The sequence below is a fragment of the Microtus oregoni genome, unplaced genomic scaffold (assembly GCF_018167655.1).
Source record: "Microtus oregoni isolate MIOR12 unplaced genomic scaffold, Mior012 000018F_ref0000195, whole genome shotgun sequence".
In the NCBI taxonomy this organism is placed as follows: Eukaryota; Metazoa; Chordata; class Mammalia; order Rodentia; family Cricetidae; genus Microtus; species Microtus oregoni.
The window spans coordinates 1,006,208-1,022,852 of record NW_024543077.1 but is presented as its reverse complement, the minus strand read 5'-3'; positions in this window follow the sequence as shown (position 1 = coordinate 1,022,852).

The window sequence follows — 16,645 nt, the reverse complement described above, 5'->3', positions numbered from 1 at the left end:
CTGGTCCTTTTTGTTTCTGTGTTTAGAAACAGGGATATTACCTAGGTTAGTCTTGAACTCACCATCCTGAACTTCAGTTACAGCCATGTGAGCCACCATCTCCTTCCTTCCTTCCTTCCTTCCTTCCTTTCTCTTTTTCTTTTTCTTCTTCCTCTTCTTCCTCCTCTCCCTCTCCTCCTCCTCTTTCTTCTCTTTCCCCTCCTCTTTCTCCTCCTCCTTCCTCTTCCTCTTTCATCTCCTCCTCTTCCTTCTCTTCCTCCTCCTTCTTCAAGGCAGGGTTTCACTATTAAGCCTCTGCTAGTCTAGAACTATCTGCTATCTGGAACTAACTTGTAGGTCAAGCTGGCCTCAAAGTTGCAACAACCATCCTACCTCTGCCTCTCAAGTGCTGGGTTTACAAGTGTTACTACCCTAGCAGGCTAACTCCTGTGTTTTTTAAAGACATATTTATTTTTATTTTATATGTACAAATGTTTTGCCTAACTGTATGTATGTGCAACACATGTATGCACTGGCCACAGAGCCTACAAGAAGGTGTTGGGTCCTCTGGAAATGGAATCACGGTAATTGTGAGCTGCTATGGACATGCTGGGGACTAAACCCAGGTCCTCTGGAAGGGCAGCCAGTGCTGTTAACCACTAATCCATCTCTCCAGCCCCCTGGCTTATGGTTTTTATTCAAGAACACCTGCATTTTCTTCTTTAATGTGGCTCAGTGGTGGAGGGCTAGTCTAGCATGCAAGAGGTCCTGTGTTTGCTCCTCAGCACTGGGGGAAAATCTTACCACTGTTTCTCTGTTCAGTCCTTGTGTTGAATAGCTTTATGTTAACTTGACACAAGCTACAGTCATCAGATAAGAGGGGACTTCAATTTAAAAAATGCCTCCATACCTGGCAGTGGCACATGTTCTTATTCCCAGCACTCGGGAGTCAGAGGCAGGTGGATCTCTTCGAGTTTGAGGCTAGCCAAAGCTATACAAAAAAAACCCTGTCTCTAAAACCCAAAAAGAAAAAGAAAGAAAAGGCCTAAATAAGATAGATAGGATCATAGGGAAGTCTGTAGGGCATTTTCTTAGTGTTTGATGTGGGAGGTCCATTGTGGGTACGGCCATTCAGGAGCCAGTCAGTGGTCCTGGGTTCTATAAGAAAGCAGCCTGAGTAAACCAAGCCAGTTAACAGCATCCCTCCATAGCCTCTGCAGCAGCTCCTGCTCCCAGATTTCTGTCCTGCCTGAGTTCCTGTCCTGAATTCTTCACTGATGGACTACGATGTGGAAGTGTAAGCTAGATAAACCCTTCCTCCCTAAGTTGTTTTGGTCATGGTGTTTTATCCTAACAGTAATAATGCTAACTAAGACAGTCCTCACGTAGGAAAATGTATGTGTCTTGTGTGTGTCTTTCACATATTCAAACCCACCTCCTTAGCTAGGTCTTTGTTGTTTATTTATTCCTTCTTTCCCTCTCCCTTCCTCCTCATAGTACTATAGTCAAATGTCTCAACATTCATTGTATGTAAGATCCATTCATCTATTGATGTTGATCTGACCTTTAAAGGTCCATGGATCTTTTTGGATTCTAATTTAGTATTTTCAAGAGCCAGAGATTCAATAAGTACACATCTAGCTTTTGGATCTGTTACCCCTATTTGTACAGCCTTAGTTAATTTTTGTATAAAGTCTCTAAAAGGTTCTTTCTGACTCGTTCAATCTTGATATAGGATTTAATTCTTTCTTTGTTCCCGAATCCTGTCCCAAGCATTCTGTGCTACATAGGGGCAAGTGTTATTCATCATAGAAAGCCTGGTCCTGAGGATCAGAGCAATGGCCCTCGCCAAGGGTTTGATCCTGGAAAGCCTCAAGTCCTTTGCTTTTCCCTGTTGTTCTAAAATTTTTGCCTCTTCTCGCCAATAACATTTCCATAGCAGTTGGGGTCCATTTTCTAGGACCACTGAGATTAATTGAAGCCAATTTTGTGGGGTAGCTTTATTGCTTGAAGCCCACATTTTCACCAATGGTAAATGCAGGCCATAAGATACTATCGCTTGCTTGATTTATTTTTAGATCGCTCACCCCTATAGGTTGTTGTCTATATTCTTTGACTACCTTAGAGCATTTTGTGCCAGATGGCTTCTCAGAGGTATTACCAGATAGGTAGCTAAAACTCTGGGTAAATCATCCTGGACTGTGGCATGAACTGGCGAGGCTAAACCCTGTCCTTGTACCTTCTCTCCCTGCTCCTCATTTTTCATAACTTCCTCAGTCTTTTCAATTCTTTTTACCACTGCCTTTTGCAAAGTCAGAATCTCCTGTCCAGTGTTCTATTATAATGCCCTCATTGATGATTCCAAGTTATGAAATTTGTCCAGTAAAGATAATGTCTCATCCTTGGACATAATTTTAATGGTGTGCATATTGCCTTCCTGGAGAGATACCTTATCTGTTAAGCTATCATAATTTTTCATCAGATTCCGATTACTAAATTCAGCAGCATGAATTTTTTTCAGATAATGTCACAGTACCCTTCGACATTGATTGGATTTTGTCTGTCAAATTAATGTTATCCTTTTCAATAATATTAATTTTGCCAATTAGCTGTTCATTATTAGTCTGTAAAGACTGTAACATTTTTAAAGTGCCTCATTCTTGGCTGTTATCAAACCATTTTTTAACGATATAATATGAAAAACAAAACTAATTCTCAAAATCAAATAAATGGATGTGTAAGGAAAATCACAGAAGCCTTGCAGCATACTACCCATAGTATAAGCAGAAAGGTTATTAAATTCCTGAATGGTAATATTGTCTGTAATTGTATCACTTTTAAATTCATTTATTTACTTCCCTTTGTTAGGAGAGTTCAGTAAATTGTTGTAGATGTAGTAACCTTTATTGGCCAGCAGGTGTCGCGGTTGTAGCTGCATGGTGGAAAGACGCGACCAGCCATGGCTCCACGCATTGCTGCCTGGTTAAATACTGACAAATATGCTTTGCTTGACAAATTTAAAGCAATGAAATCAATTCTGTGCATTGAACAAGGAGTCCGGAGTTTGCAAGCAGGGAACACAAACAGGAAGCTGTGCATGTCTCTGTGTAGTAGGGAAAATGGCGGGGGGTGGGGCAGCATACACAAGCCGGGTGTATTGCCAATTCGCCCTCACAGTGGCTCTGCTGTGGCTGTGGCGGGTTTGGCAAAAAAGCCGCTTGGTGGGTGAAATCAAGCCAGGCAGGCGGAGGTGGGAGACCTGTTTTGTCCTATCCCCATAGGTCTGGAGCTGGGATCCACATGGACACCAGATGAAGATGGAAGTTATAAATAAAGTAATCCCACACTAGCTCCGAATTGAGTATAATAAAGGGTTATTTATTTAGGGGTGGACTCACAGATCACAGTCCTCTGCATGAGCGGGAAACAGAAACTGAATCCAGAAGCCGGGGGCGGGAGAGAGAGAGAGCGCACATGCACTTTTTGTTGGCAGTCGGCATTTATAGTGTGAGACCACGCCCAAGTGTGCTGGTATCTTAAAGGCTACTGGCTGAAGGAATTCCTACAGCAATCATCCTCATAAAGTCACATTTAAAATTGTTTTCTTGTGTTTCTTCTGGGTTAGGATGATCAAGGCTGCCTGTTGTATGACCACTGGGTTCTAGTGTCACCATGTTGCTTTTGAGGTTGTTGAGTGAATTCTTGCATTGGTGCCTATCCATCTCTTCCTTCAGTTGGTGTCGGCAGTGTCTTTGCCTCCTGGTCCAATCCCTGCAGTGGCTGTCTGTGTCTTTGGGAACTGTTCTTGGTCTGCTCTGTACTGTCGCTGTCGGTGTCTCAGAGAGCCATGGAGGTCTCTCTGGGCCCGCTCTTTTGGTCGGCTCTCTTGGTCGGCTCTCTTGGTCGGCTCTCTTGGTCCACTTTGTGCAATCCCAGCCTATGCTTCAGAGTTCCTCTCTTGGTCCTCTCCGTGTAGTTGCAGCCTGTGTTTCAGAGTTCCTCTGAGGTCACGGGGGTGGGGAGGGGTAGGAGAGTTTGGGGATGGAGTGGGACTTGTAGCTTACAGGATCCCATCGATGGGAGGGGAGTGTTGAAGCAGCGTACCTGCAGGATACTTGCCTGCTGACTCAGAGCATCAAGATTTACACTTGACCTTTTCTACAATAACAGCTGTAACTTTTCATGTCAGGAAGCCAATGTGAAGGTTCTGATATTTGCCAAATGCATCTCCACCGATCTTTCCTCTCAGAAATTGGAGAACTAGCTGCAGGATGGGTCGAGGACATACTGAACCACTGTGAAATGGACTTGGGTTAAACATCCTTTTATCATTTGGCTCCTATAATCCGAATTCATCATCTAAAAGTGGTTGATAGTCCTTGTCACTTAGAGTTAAGGAGCCCATTCAATGATTACTAGAAGCACTAACAGCAAGCAGCTCTTGGCAGAGAGAGTGTGGGTGTTCAGAAGCAAATGTGCTGGCCTGTCTTTCTATAGACATCCTGGCTCTCCTCGGAGTGATTTCCTCGACTCTTAAGGGTTTTTCCTTCCCCTGATTGCCCTTCACAGCTCAGTATAGTTATTAAAAATGAGGACTGAAGATTTATCTAATTATTCTTTATCAATCAAAATTGGAAGTCAGATATTGGAGTAAAAACCTGAATGATCAGAGAAGAGGGGAAGCCACCAATCACTTCCTCCCTCTCCTATAAGGGGTCAAGATCCTCTAAGCCCTGCCTTACTACTTCCTCAGTCCTCCAAAAACTTTGTAGTTTATGTGGCTAGCTCTGCCCTCTGGTTTCAAAACAAACTTTGTAGTCAGAAAGCAATCAAAATATCACACAGCTGAAGATTGGGGTGTGTGTGTGTGTGAAGAGGATGGCTCAGTGGTTAAGAGTCCTTTTTGCTCTGCAGAAGGCCCGGTTTTAAGTCTCAGCACCTAGCCAGAGGCTCACAATATCATAACTCCACTTCTAGGGGATCCAACACCTGCTTTTTACCTCCAAGAACACCAGACATATACATGAACCTGTGTGTGTGTGTGTGTGTGTGTGTGTGTGTGTGTGTGTGTGTAAGGAATACACCGGGCATACACATGGATCCACCCATACATGTACAGGGAATCCCTCATAAAATAAATAAATCTAAAAATATATTTAAAAAGGAAGACTTGCAATCCAGTTTGGGATCTCGGCTGGACAAGCAGTTGTCAGATGTTGGGCACGTGGTTTAGCCTCTTCGTAATTCTGTTTCTTTACAAATTGAAAAAAAAAAGTCAGTATGTATCTCACGGTATGGCTTCGTGTGCTGTGTTACTAGATGGGAATGTCCGGGATCCCCCGGCATAGAGTCCGCACCATGTAAGTGTTAGCTACTATTGCGGTTATTATTTGGCCAGCTCCCTCACTCAGGATTCTTGCTAGCCTGGTCTGTTCTCAGAATCCTCAGCCATTGCTCTGTTGCTTCATTCTCTAATCCCTCCTTTCTCCTCTTCATATCCAGAATGTAATTCTTCCTAGATCTCTGTTTAGCTTTCTGCTTCCAAGTTAGACAGCCACAGTTTTTGAAAACACAGTCATGTAAATGTTTACCCTGCCAGACATGGTGACTCATGACTGTAATCCTAGCACGTAGGAGGCTTGAGGCAGGAGGATTGCCACAAGCCCAAGGCACACCTAGGCTACATAGTGATTTCTAGACCAGCCTGGACTTCAGAGTCAAATCCTGCTTCAGAAAACCAAAAATAAAAAACCCAAACCAAGCGAAAATGTTACCCTGTGCGCTGTGCTAAATGCTTTCTTTGTATGAATCAACTCAGTCTTGAACCTCAGAATCTCCTGTCTCCACCTCCCAAGTGCTAGGATTTAAGGCAGGTACCACCATGCCCACTTTATTTGGTGCCAGGGGCTAAACCCAGGGCTCCCAGAATGTTAGACAGGCATGCTATCAATGGGGCTATAGCCCCAGTTTTGTGTCTTAAATAAAATTATTTTTTACTCTTTCTCATTTATTTTCTTATTTTTATATCCTAACCAATGCTTCCCCTCACTAAACCCTCCTTCTCTTCCCAGCCCCACCCCACCTCCCCCACGTGCCCCATTCCTTTCTCCTCCACTGTTTCCCTTCAGATACAGGCAGGCATTCTATGGCTATCAGTCAGCCATGATATAAAAAGTTGTAGTGAGACCAGGCAACCCCTCCTCCACCAAGGCTGGGTGAGGCAACCCACTAGGAGGAATGGGTCCCAACAGCAGGCAACAGAGTCAGAGACATCCCCTGCTCTCACATTCCCGTATGAAGAGAAGGTTGCAGAGCTATAATAGATATGCAGAGGGCCTAGGCTGGTCCAGTGCAGGCTCCCCGAGATAGGATTTGGCTATGTAGTCTACAATAGTCTTGAACTTACAGCCTCTCTCTCTGGGCCTCCCAAGTCCTGGCATTGCGGGTATGTACCATCATACCCAGATTCAATATGTTAATTAATAAATGACTTTAAGTATTTCCATACACGAATGCACTGAAGAATGATGAAGAACAGCTACAACATTTTTGTAGTGAGAGTGTTTGAATTTTAATCTCTTAAGTCTTCAAATACAATGTGTGTTATTGGATGGCCATGCTGCTAATAGATCTCCAGTGAGTATTCCTAACCTAGAGCTGTGCCATTAACCAGTGTTTCTCCATTCCTGTCTCGACTCTCTGCTCCCACCGAGAGCTGTGCCATTGACCAGTGTTTCTCCATTCCTGTCTCGGCTCTCTGCTTCCACCGAGAGCCTGTGCCATTGACCAGTGTTTCTCCATTCCTGTCTCGGCTCTCTGCTTCCACCGAGAGGTGTGCCATTTATTTCCCTGGCCTGCTACCTGTATGTTTAAGATATGGGGCCTTTTTATGTTGTCCAAGCTAAGACGGCCCTCCCACTCCAGCATCCAGTGGCTATGTGTGTACCACATAGAAAATGAGTGTAAAATAAGCCCGACTCGTTCCAGGTGGTGGTTAGTGAAAGTTAATCTTCTTAGTTCAGACTTTTTTCCTGAGAAGTAATCCTTGTTTGTTTCCTCCTACTTACATGTTCTCTCTGTCCCTGTCTCTGTCTCTGTCTCTCTCTCTCTCTCACACACACACACACACCCCAACCTGGGGTGGGCTGGGGATGTTCCCAGGCACTAAGATAAATTCAATTTTAAGATAAAAGTAACTAATATTTTCACATTAATTAATGTGTGTAGTGTGTGTATGTGTGTGTGTGCACGTGCATGTCTATGCCAAGGTACATGTATGGTGGTCATCAGTCAGCGTGTGGGATTCAGTTTTCTCCTTCTGCCCTGTGGGTTCTGAGGGCCACACTCAGATCATCACGTTTGTTGACGAACTCACTTAGTGATTAAGCAATTTCACCTCCTCCAGTTAAAATTAAGCAGACAAATAAACAAAATACATGAAGAAGCCACTGAGGATGATACCCAGTGTTGACCTTTGGCCTCCACACATGCATCGTGTATACACACATGTTCACGTCTGCACAGACAAGTGATAACTCCAATAGAGCAAGTATGTTTGTGCATGCATCACAATGTGCAGGGATATCTGTAAGGTAAGTTCTGAAGTGTGAGTGTTGTGTCCAAGGGTCTGCACATCTGGAAAGCAGTGCCATTCATCTCTCCCAGAGATGGTGCGAGTTTGCCGCCTGCCCGTAGTGACAGTGAGTGAGTGCTTGCTTCCCCAGTCACACTGACACTGGGATTTAACCTACTTGTTTTCCTTCATACTACCAAGAAGAGCACATAAAACACCCCCATCGTATGTCTTTTTTTCTGGATAAGAATGACAGATGTGAAGCCTGGCCGTGGTGGCGCACACCTTTAATCCCAGCACTCGGGAGGCAGAGACAGGTGGATCTCTGTGAGTTCGAGGCCAGCCTGGTCTACAAAGGGAGTTCCAGGACAGGAACCAAAAGCTACGGAGAAACCCTGTCTCGAAAATAAAAATAAAAAGAAAAAAAAAGACAGATTGTTTGGTTTTATCTTTCTGATAGTGGGGCTGCATCTCCTGTCCCGTCCTGTGGGTTGTACTCTGAGGACTTGGGGCAGGTGACCTGACCACAGGACTCAACCAGAATAGCTCCAGGCCGCCCGGGTAATTGAGAGCCAGGCTGGTGCCCGGCCTCATAATGGAGATGCAGACAAGCCAAGTTCTATAACAGAGCACAGGGCCACTGCTGGGAAACCACAAATTGCTGACTCGCTCCAGCAAAGACTACTCAGAAGCCAAGTCCAGGAATTCTAAAGAAGCATGAGGATCCAGGGTGGGGGAGGCCTTGCTTTTAGAAAAGAAGCCAGCAGCAAAGGCCTTGCTGGTGCTTCCTAGAGAGCCAGCGAGGAGCCATGGCCTTTTGCCACCTCTGATGACCCCAGGACAGTAAATGACTGGAGCTAGAGTGGACCCCACACTCAGCGTCCTCCAGGGAGGAGCCTCTGACTGTCGAGACCTGAGTGCTCACTTCCCATGGATAATGCAGGGCTTCACCTGGGCCAGATCCTGATTCAGGCTCTAACCAGCTCTCTGAGTTGAGCATGTGATATACTTTAATGACCTGTCTATGTCTCAAATATCCTCTCTCCTTGCTTTAACTTTCCCAACCATAGATTGCTTGCTATAACACCTGTCTCAGAAGGTCAATGTAAGAGTCAATTGAATGATTATGTTCGTTTATTATTACTTGGCTATTTACAATGTCCTAATGAATTATTGTTATTAATATCATTAATAATACAAGACAGGTATTAATAATACAGGAAGGGAAATGAGGGGAAAAGTGTTTGGAGGAGGGACTGACTATCTGAGATCTTGAAGAATCAGGATGATTTGACACATTAGAATGACTGAAGTTAATGTACAAAGGTCTCTTATATGTTCCTGGGCCCAGCTAGTCCACAGTGCTGGGCCTTAGGGCAGACCAATGTAGGAAAGAGGCAGGGGTAAAAGCAGGAGTTATCCGCTGAGAAGCATGACCAGTAGGCCTGGCTTAAATGGCATCGACAAGGGCTCTGACGTTTGCGGTTACATTGAAGTGTAGGACTGGGCACAGCAGCAGTTTCTGTGCAGTAGAACCATTTCCCTCAATATCAGTCTCTTTGGAGAAGACTTGGGCTTTGGAATCTTTAGTATATTCTAGGGACAAGCTGTGTTTTTGGTTCTAGATTTCATACTCCCCCCGCCCTTGGTTTTTCGAGATGGGGTTTCTCTGTAGCTTTGGAGCCTGTCCTGGAACTAGCTCTTGTAGACCAGGCTGGCCTTGAACTCACAGAATGCTGGGATTAAAGGCGCACCCTACCACTGCCCAGCAGATTTCATACTCTTTGAAACCAGAGGAGTGCCGGACATCTCCTGCGGAGCCTGGTGGGATCGCCATTGTCATCATCATCATATTATTTGTTACTGTTACTATTATTATTATCATCTGTGACAGGTCTCACTTTGTAGCACAGGATAGGCTGGGAGTCATTACTGAAGTTCATAATGGCAGCCTCCTGCCTCAGTCCTTTAGATGCTGGAATTCTAATGAAACGGTCTGTGTCTCAAATATCCCGATCTTGTATTGCAAGATGACACACCCTTCCAGAGTCCACCACTAGCCCTCATTACCATGAAGCCATGGATTGGGATGTAGCTAGGTCCTGAGAGTGGAGCCTGCATGATGAGATTAGTGGGTTGGTAGTGTATGCAAACACAGAAGTGGGGCCTCACCAGGTACCACACATCTGTCAGCACCTGGATCTTAGGCTTCTCAGCCTTCAGAACGAAGAGAAATGAACACAGTTCCCTAATCTGTGCTGTTTTTATGAGAGCAGCCCAAATTTACTAGGACAGATCTATTCTCTCCCACTGAAGAAAGCGTAGATGTAGCCATGGTCCAACGTGCCGTGGTGTTGGCAACACAGGTTCCTCTTCACCATCCCGAGGATGCATCTCCGTAGTGTGGCCTCTGAATCCTGCCACACACCTGACATTTCAGGTAGCAGAAGGAAGGGGTGTGGATGAAGAGAGACATTTCCCAGAAAAGGTTGACATCTATCATCTGTGTATGTACATGTATGTATGTATGTGTTTATCTACTGATCTTGTGTGTGCGTGCATACATAGATGCTATCGCACACGTGTGGAGACCAGAGGACAGCTAGCTGGAGTCAGTTCTTCCTGGGAACAGAACTCAAGTTCTCTTCTCTCAGGCTTGGCAGTCAATGCCTTCACCTGTTGAACCACCTTGAGAGCTCCACAGGTTCTTGAATCACACAACCATCAACCATCATTTACTCTAAGGAAGCAAGGGGATATGATGAATACACAGATGTATGCTTTTGGGGAGCGTGTGGTCAACCACCTGGTTACAATTTGGGCTAATACTGAAAGAAGTTAGGTCCCTGGGGAGTGGCTGTCATTTTCCTTGGTGGTGTTGCCTCTGGTAAGTTGCCCATATCCCAGGAAGTAAGCCCCATTCATGCTCATGCAAACAACCATAGGTAAGCTTTAGTGGGTCCAAAACAATTAAAGGCAGCAAAGTAGGAGGGGCTTGTTGGGAAAGGAAGAGTTTCAATGGCGAGGTGGGGGGTGAGAGAGGCCGTGGGGAGATACATGTATAAAATTGTCAAAGAGCAAAAATTTAAAAGGCAGGAAAAGTGTATCGTGGTAGTATATCGGGTGTTATCCTTGAGGATGCATAAGTGAGGCCAGAAGGTAAGGTCACTTCCTTGTGGGCCTACGAGGCTTCCCTTGGGGGGAGGCTGATTATGTGTAGTGACCCTGAGAGTATAGGAGGGGACATCTGTGAAATATATGTCCAGGGAAGGCCAGTGGGGGGCGAGCTGTGTCTCTGGGCCTCTTCCTGGAGTTCTGGGCGATGGTGGACAGTGCTTCTGATGCACACATAGCACAGGGTGGACAGGAAGTCTTCCCACAGGGTGTCCTAGACTAAGGAGCCCTTCTCTGTGAGGATGGTCTAGAGCTGCCCAGACCCCGTCAGCCTTCGGCACTGCTCTCCCATAGCTGTTGCAAGCTTGGTTTTGTTCTTCTCTCAGGATCCTCGCCCTCCTGGAACATCTCCCCCTCAATCTCTGGCTCTACACACTCTCCTCTGCCCTCTGAGTTCAGTTCAGAGGTTACCCTCCTGACCCCGCCCAGCTCTCCAGCCGGGGAAGGGGGTGGTTCTTCTCTCTGCCTCATTTTATTGACTGGTGACTCCCAACCCTGGTCTGGGACTTTCCTGAAACAGACTATTCATGAGGTTCAGGCCTCAGTCTCCTAGCACCCGGCACCACACTTGTTTATATCTTTAGACGGATTATGACCCCATTGCTTTCCATGCACAGAAACAATCTCAGAGAGGCAAAAGAAGCAGTCCAGATCACACAGCTAGTTAGAGAGTCAAGGCCAGGCCCTGGAATCCGACTCCTGCTGTCTTTCACCACCTCGTGGGCATGGGACGTTTGGGAAAGTCTGTGAGCATCTCTGGGCCTTTCTTAATTCATCTTGCATCTTATCCATCTTGGCATCTTATCTCCTAGAGGGCCGCTAGGAGAGTGGTGGTGGGAGGATGAGTCTTGGCGGTCTTGTCTTGGAGTCACCAGGCAACAGGGAGAAGAGATAGACCATCCAGAGATGTATTTTGCTGACCCAGTCCTCAAAAACATGAGAACAAAACACTGCAAACTCAAGCTGGCGAATGGGCCAGCAGGGCGCTGAGTCTATTTAGACAAAATACACCAAACACATTCACCGCCTCTTTCCTCTGGAGAGGAATTGTTTTCTGGTTCATCTGAATTTAAAGAAGAAAAAACAAAAACAAAAACAAAAAATAACACAGTCTCTGTGTAGCTCTGGCTATTCTGGAACTCACTCTGTAGACCAGGCTGTCCTTGGACTCACAGGGATCCACCTGCCTCTGCCTCCCAAGTGCGGGTCTAAAGACGTGCACCACCACCGCCTGGTTAAATAATATCTAAAGTTAAAAAAACACGACTGATTTTTATCAGGCTCTAGAGCATTGACGGAAGCTCCAGGGATGTCTTCTTTGGCTCTGCCTCACTACTCCTGGGTCCTGGGTCCTGGGGATGGTTTATAGCACAGACAACTGGGGTGCACAATTCTTCCTTAGCTGCTTCCCAGCTTCACTCTGGGCTTGCAGGGCTTCTGTGACAAAGTAGTTAAGGCTGGGTGGCTTAAACAACAGCTGGCAATTTTCTGACTTTTCTGGAGTCTTGAAGCCCTCAAACAAGGCCTCTTTGTGTGGCTCACGGTTGGCCAGCTTCATGGCCCAGGTGTGTAGAGATAAGGCACCGGGAATTCAAAGGAAGTGACCCTCGACAGCCTAGGGAAACAGTGCACAGACTTACAGAGACTGTGTTCTAGCTCGCCCATGCCAGATTTCCCTTCATCAGCAATAACTCCAAGACACAAGTTTATTTATTTATTTTTTTAAATATTTATTTGTTTGTTTGTTTGTTTATTTATTTATTATGTATACAATATTCTGTCTGTATGTATGCCTACAGGCCAAAAGACGGCACCAGACCTCATTACAGATGGTTGTGAGCCACCATGTGGTTGCTGGGAATTGAACTCAGGACCTTTGGAAGACGAGGCAATGCTCTTAACCACTGAGCCATCTCTCCAGCCCCCGACACAAGTTTATTTTATGTTCTATCATAGAGGAATAGAAACTGACAGTTGGACTACTAATTGCTACATTTTATTCTGACTTTACTGAAGCTGGCATTTGAAAAAAAATGTGTTGGATTGACAAAAGATAATATATCCAGTTTTCTGGGTCTTGGCAGCAAGGTCCACCGGAGAGGGAGCAGGTTGGGTTATCTGGCTGGGGCCTAAGATTCTGCTGCTATTCCATATCAGGTTGAGCAGAGGAGGAGACTGGTAAAGGGTCAAACTTACTAGGGACAATCACCGGCAGAACTATCCACATTCGTGGCCGGAAAAAGACATCAAAAACCATTGCTGATGCCCCACCTGAGTTTTAGTGGGCCCTGTGAAATGAACCTATGGCTTGTTTGGGTTCTTGTTTCAAAGCTATTACTAACTGACCAAGGGGTTGAAAAGAGAAAGGCTTCCAAGTATGAAGAGGGCTTTGTACACAAACATGGGAGGAGGGAGTGGGTGCCGGGGGTTCCGGAGCCTGGCCTCAGCTCCTCCTTCCCTGGCCCTGGACTAGGCCATTTCTCATGCACTGAGCGGTGGAATGTATTTACCCATTCAGCAAATGTGAACTGAGGGCCTCCCCACAGCTGGGGGCAGTGTGCTGGGGTGCAGGGATAGCGGTGCCTCTGTTTCAAGAAAGCTCTGCCCTTTTTGGGGCGAAGGCGGCCACACGCCTGGCAGCTTTTCCTTCTCTCGTTCTAGCGTCACTGAAGTAGATAAAAGGGTTTGTTTTTCTTTTTTCTTTTGAGGTCTGGCCGTGTGGCACAGACTGGCCTCGACTCGCCATCTTCCTCTCTCAGCCTCCTGGCTGCGGGCATTTTCTTTCGTATTTGCGCACACAGTCACCGAGAAACGGAACCAGTGCCGCTGGCTCCGGTGTGAGTGGTGCCGGGTGCAGACTCCCTCTCCTTGACGTCAAGCCAGCTCTCTGTCTTAAGTGGCCTGTCACAAGTTTGCTTTCCACATAATGGTTTTTTTTTTTAATTTTGTGCCCAAAAATAGCCAACGAATATCACATTCTAGTCATCCCCAGTAGGTTCGCCTTTGTCATCGGTCAAATAAGATGAACCTGTTCTGCTGGTGGGAGGCATTCAGGGAGTCTATACTGGCTTCCTGTTAAGGAGGCAGAGGGCACCGGGTTCCAGAAGACTGAGCCACACCCTCACAAAAGCCTCCTGACTATAGTTATGGGAGGGTTCAGGTGTGACACCCCCCCCCCACCTCCATTTTGCCTGGCTGCTTCTCCTCCCTAGTAGCACTTAGTGCAGTTCGGCGTTTCACCCTGGGAAATACGGTGGCGTAAAATGCAGTCATCCGATGGCTCCATCAGCCTTGCAGCATCTTGGTTACAGGTACGAGCCACAGGATGAAAGGGCGGCTGAGAACACAAGAGGCCAGCCTCCAGCCTGACAGAGACTAAACGTGGATTGTCTGGGCTCTGCTGGCATGCTTCCATGGGCAAGCAGGTGATCTTCCCTTCCAGCTCTGGCTAGAAAAAGACTTTTCACTGGAAGAGCAGGCTCGTAATGTTGCAGTTTGCTGAGGAAGCTTTCAGGCTCAGGTCATTTGGAACACCAGGGGAAAAGTCTGGATCCGAGTCCTGGCACTCGCAAGCCTGTTCTGTCCTTGGCCTCAGTTGACTGGACATAACCTTCAAGTGCGTCAGATCAATTTCCAGGACGATTTTTGCCCCAACCTGGCCACTTAAATTAAATGCTATTTAATTAAATTTAATCCCAGCTAGGAGCATATTATGTGAGGGGCACCCTACTTACAGGCAAGCCATTTCACCTCCGTGTACCTCAGTTTCCTCATCTATGAAGTAAAGCCCTTTTGGTGCAGCTTCTCTTGGGAAAGAGAAGTCAAGTGCTTTGTGGACCGTGAAGCGATTTATCCACCCAGGGGCATCGCTAAGCTTGCTGTCCTGTCTGTAAGGGCCATGCTACCTGCAGCCACCAAAGCATTGGCCACCATATCTGTTTACCTGTGGCTCTGTCTCAGCAGCCTTCCCAAGGATGGATGTGTGGACTTTATACTCATGGAGCCCATCTCTGGGACTGGCATATTGTTTAACAGAGCTTTCAAATGTCAGAGTTTGGTTGGGAGAATGTAATACACAGAATGATTTATAAATAATAGAAAAAAATTTTTTTTGTGCCGAGGATAGAATCTAGGGCTTTATGCGTACTTCGTGTGTACTTGAGACAGTCCATGAATGGTAAAAATTGGTTTCTCAGTTTTGGAGGCTGCTAAGTCCAAGAACAAGGTACAAGTTCATTAAATACCTGTTGAGACACTACGAATTATTACATCAGCTTTCCATGGTGGTAAACAATATCTGCTGTAAGTTCTTATGAAGAGAGATTGTGATAGAGGTTTTGTAGTCAGGAAGATAGCCTAGCGGTAGGGTGTTTGCCTAGCAAGTGTGAAGCCCTGGTTCAACCCTCAATAATAAGGTTTCTTTAGACTGGATGTGGTGGTACAGTTGTATAATCCTGGCACACAGGATGCTAAGGCAGGGGGATTGTCACTGGGAAGCAAGCCGAGGCTTTTATTGAATTCGAGGTTAGCTTGGGCTACATAGCAAGTTCTTGTCTCAAAGTTTCCTTTTCTGTGGGGCCTGTGGTGAGGGTACTGTATCAGGGGAGGAGTACATGTCAGAGCGGAGAGTCACACCCCAAGTCAGGAAGAAAGAGAAGATGGGGTGGTGGTTCCCAGAGGTTCTCAGAGAGTGGCATAGCCTTGTTGGAGGAAGGCAGTGGGCTTTGAGGTTTCAGATGCTCAAGCCAGGCCTAGTGACTGTCTCTTCCTGCTGGCTGCAGATCCAGATGTAGAACTCTCGGCTCCCTCTCCGGCACCGTGTCTGCCTGCATGCCGCCATGTTGTGCCATGATGATAATGGACTAAACCTTTAAACTGTAAGCCAACCCCAATTAAATGTGTTCCCTTTTAAGAGTTGCCATGGTCGTGATGTCTCTTCACAGCAATAGATACTCTAAGATAGACAGACAGACAAATAGAGGGAGATAGACCCACAGTTATTTTCAGTGAGCTAAGGACCCCCCACCACTCATCTCTTAAAGCCTCCATCCTGGGAAGCTAGCCTTTGGGGAATTCATCATCCAAGGTATAGCTAGCTGCTCCTTCCCTGCTCATAAACGGCCATGTTTTCCCTGTGCTCTCAAGGTAGGAAGGGCAAGAGCGTCCTCTACAGTCCTCTTTCTAAGGCAGAGTGTGTGTCGGGGGACTCACATAACAGAGAGTACTCTAGGCTACCAGCTAACCCGGAAATGGTAGCCTTGGGCACTGGGGGCGGGGCGAAGGTCAGATATGTGAGGTTCAAACTCACTGCCCATGACTGGCAGACAGCACCACTTTCAGAGCTGTTTGGTCACCTTGGTTCAGGTGGGACCCGGGAGCTATGGGTGCATAGTGATCCTCAGGGTGACTCTGTCACCAGGCTACCTCTGCTGCTCGGCCATGCTTCACTGACCCAGAGGTTCTGAAGGAGACTGAGGGCACCCAGCTGTCTGGGCAGATGGAGCTGTTAAAAGTCCAATTCTTGGGACCTGGAAACCAGCCTGGTCTCTCCCTCTGATAGGTCTGTTGTCAAGGTTTTTTGTTTCACTCTGGGAAATGATTACAGGGTCTCGTGTCCCTGCCAACCACTGCCACCAGCCCCGAGCCCCTGGACGCCCAGGCAGACACAGATGGTCACTGTGGACTGCAGTCCAGGGAGGGAGGGGTGGTGCTCCGGCCACGAGCTGACCTTGGCTAACACCCCCTTCACAGAGCCTGTTGGGAATAATTCATGAAAGGAAGCTGGCACTGGGTAAATTCTAATAAATGCCGCGATTCAGGCCACACAGTGCCTAATAAAACACTGTGGAAATGGCCGAATCTGGGCCGCACCGAGGGTGTCCGGTGACAGAATGGTACCTCGGAGGCAGCCGCTGCTGG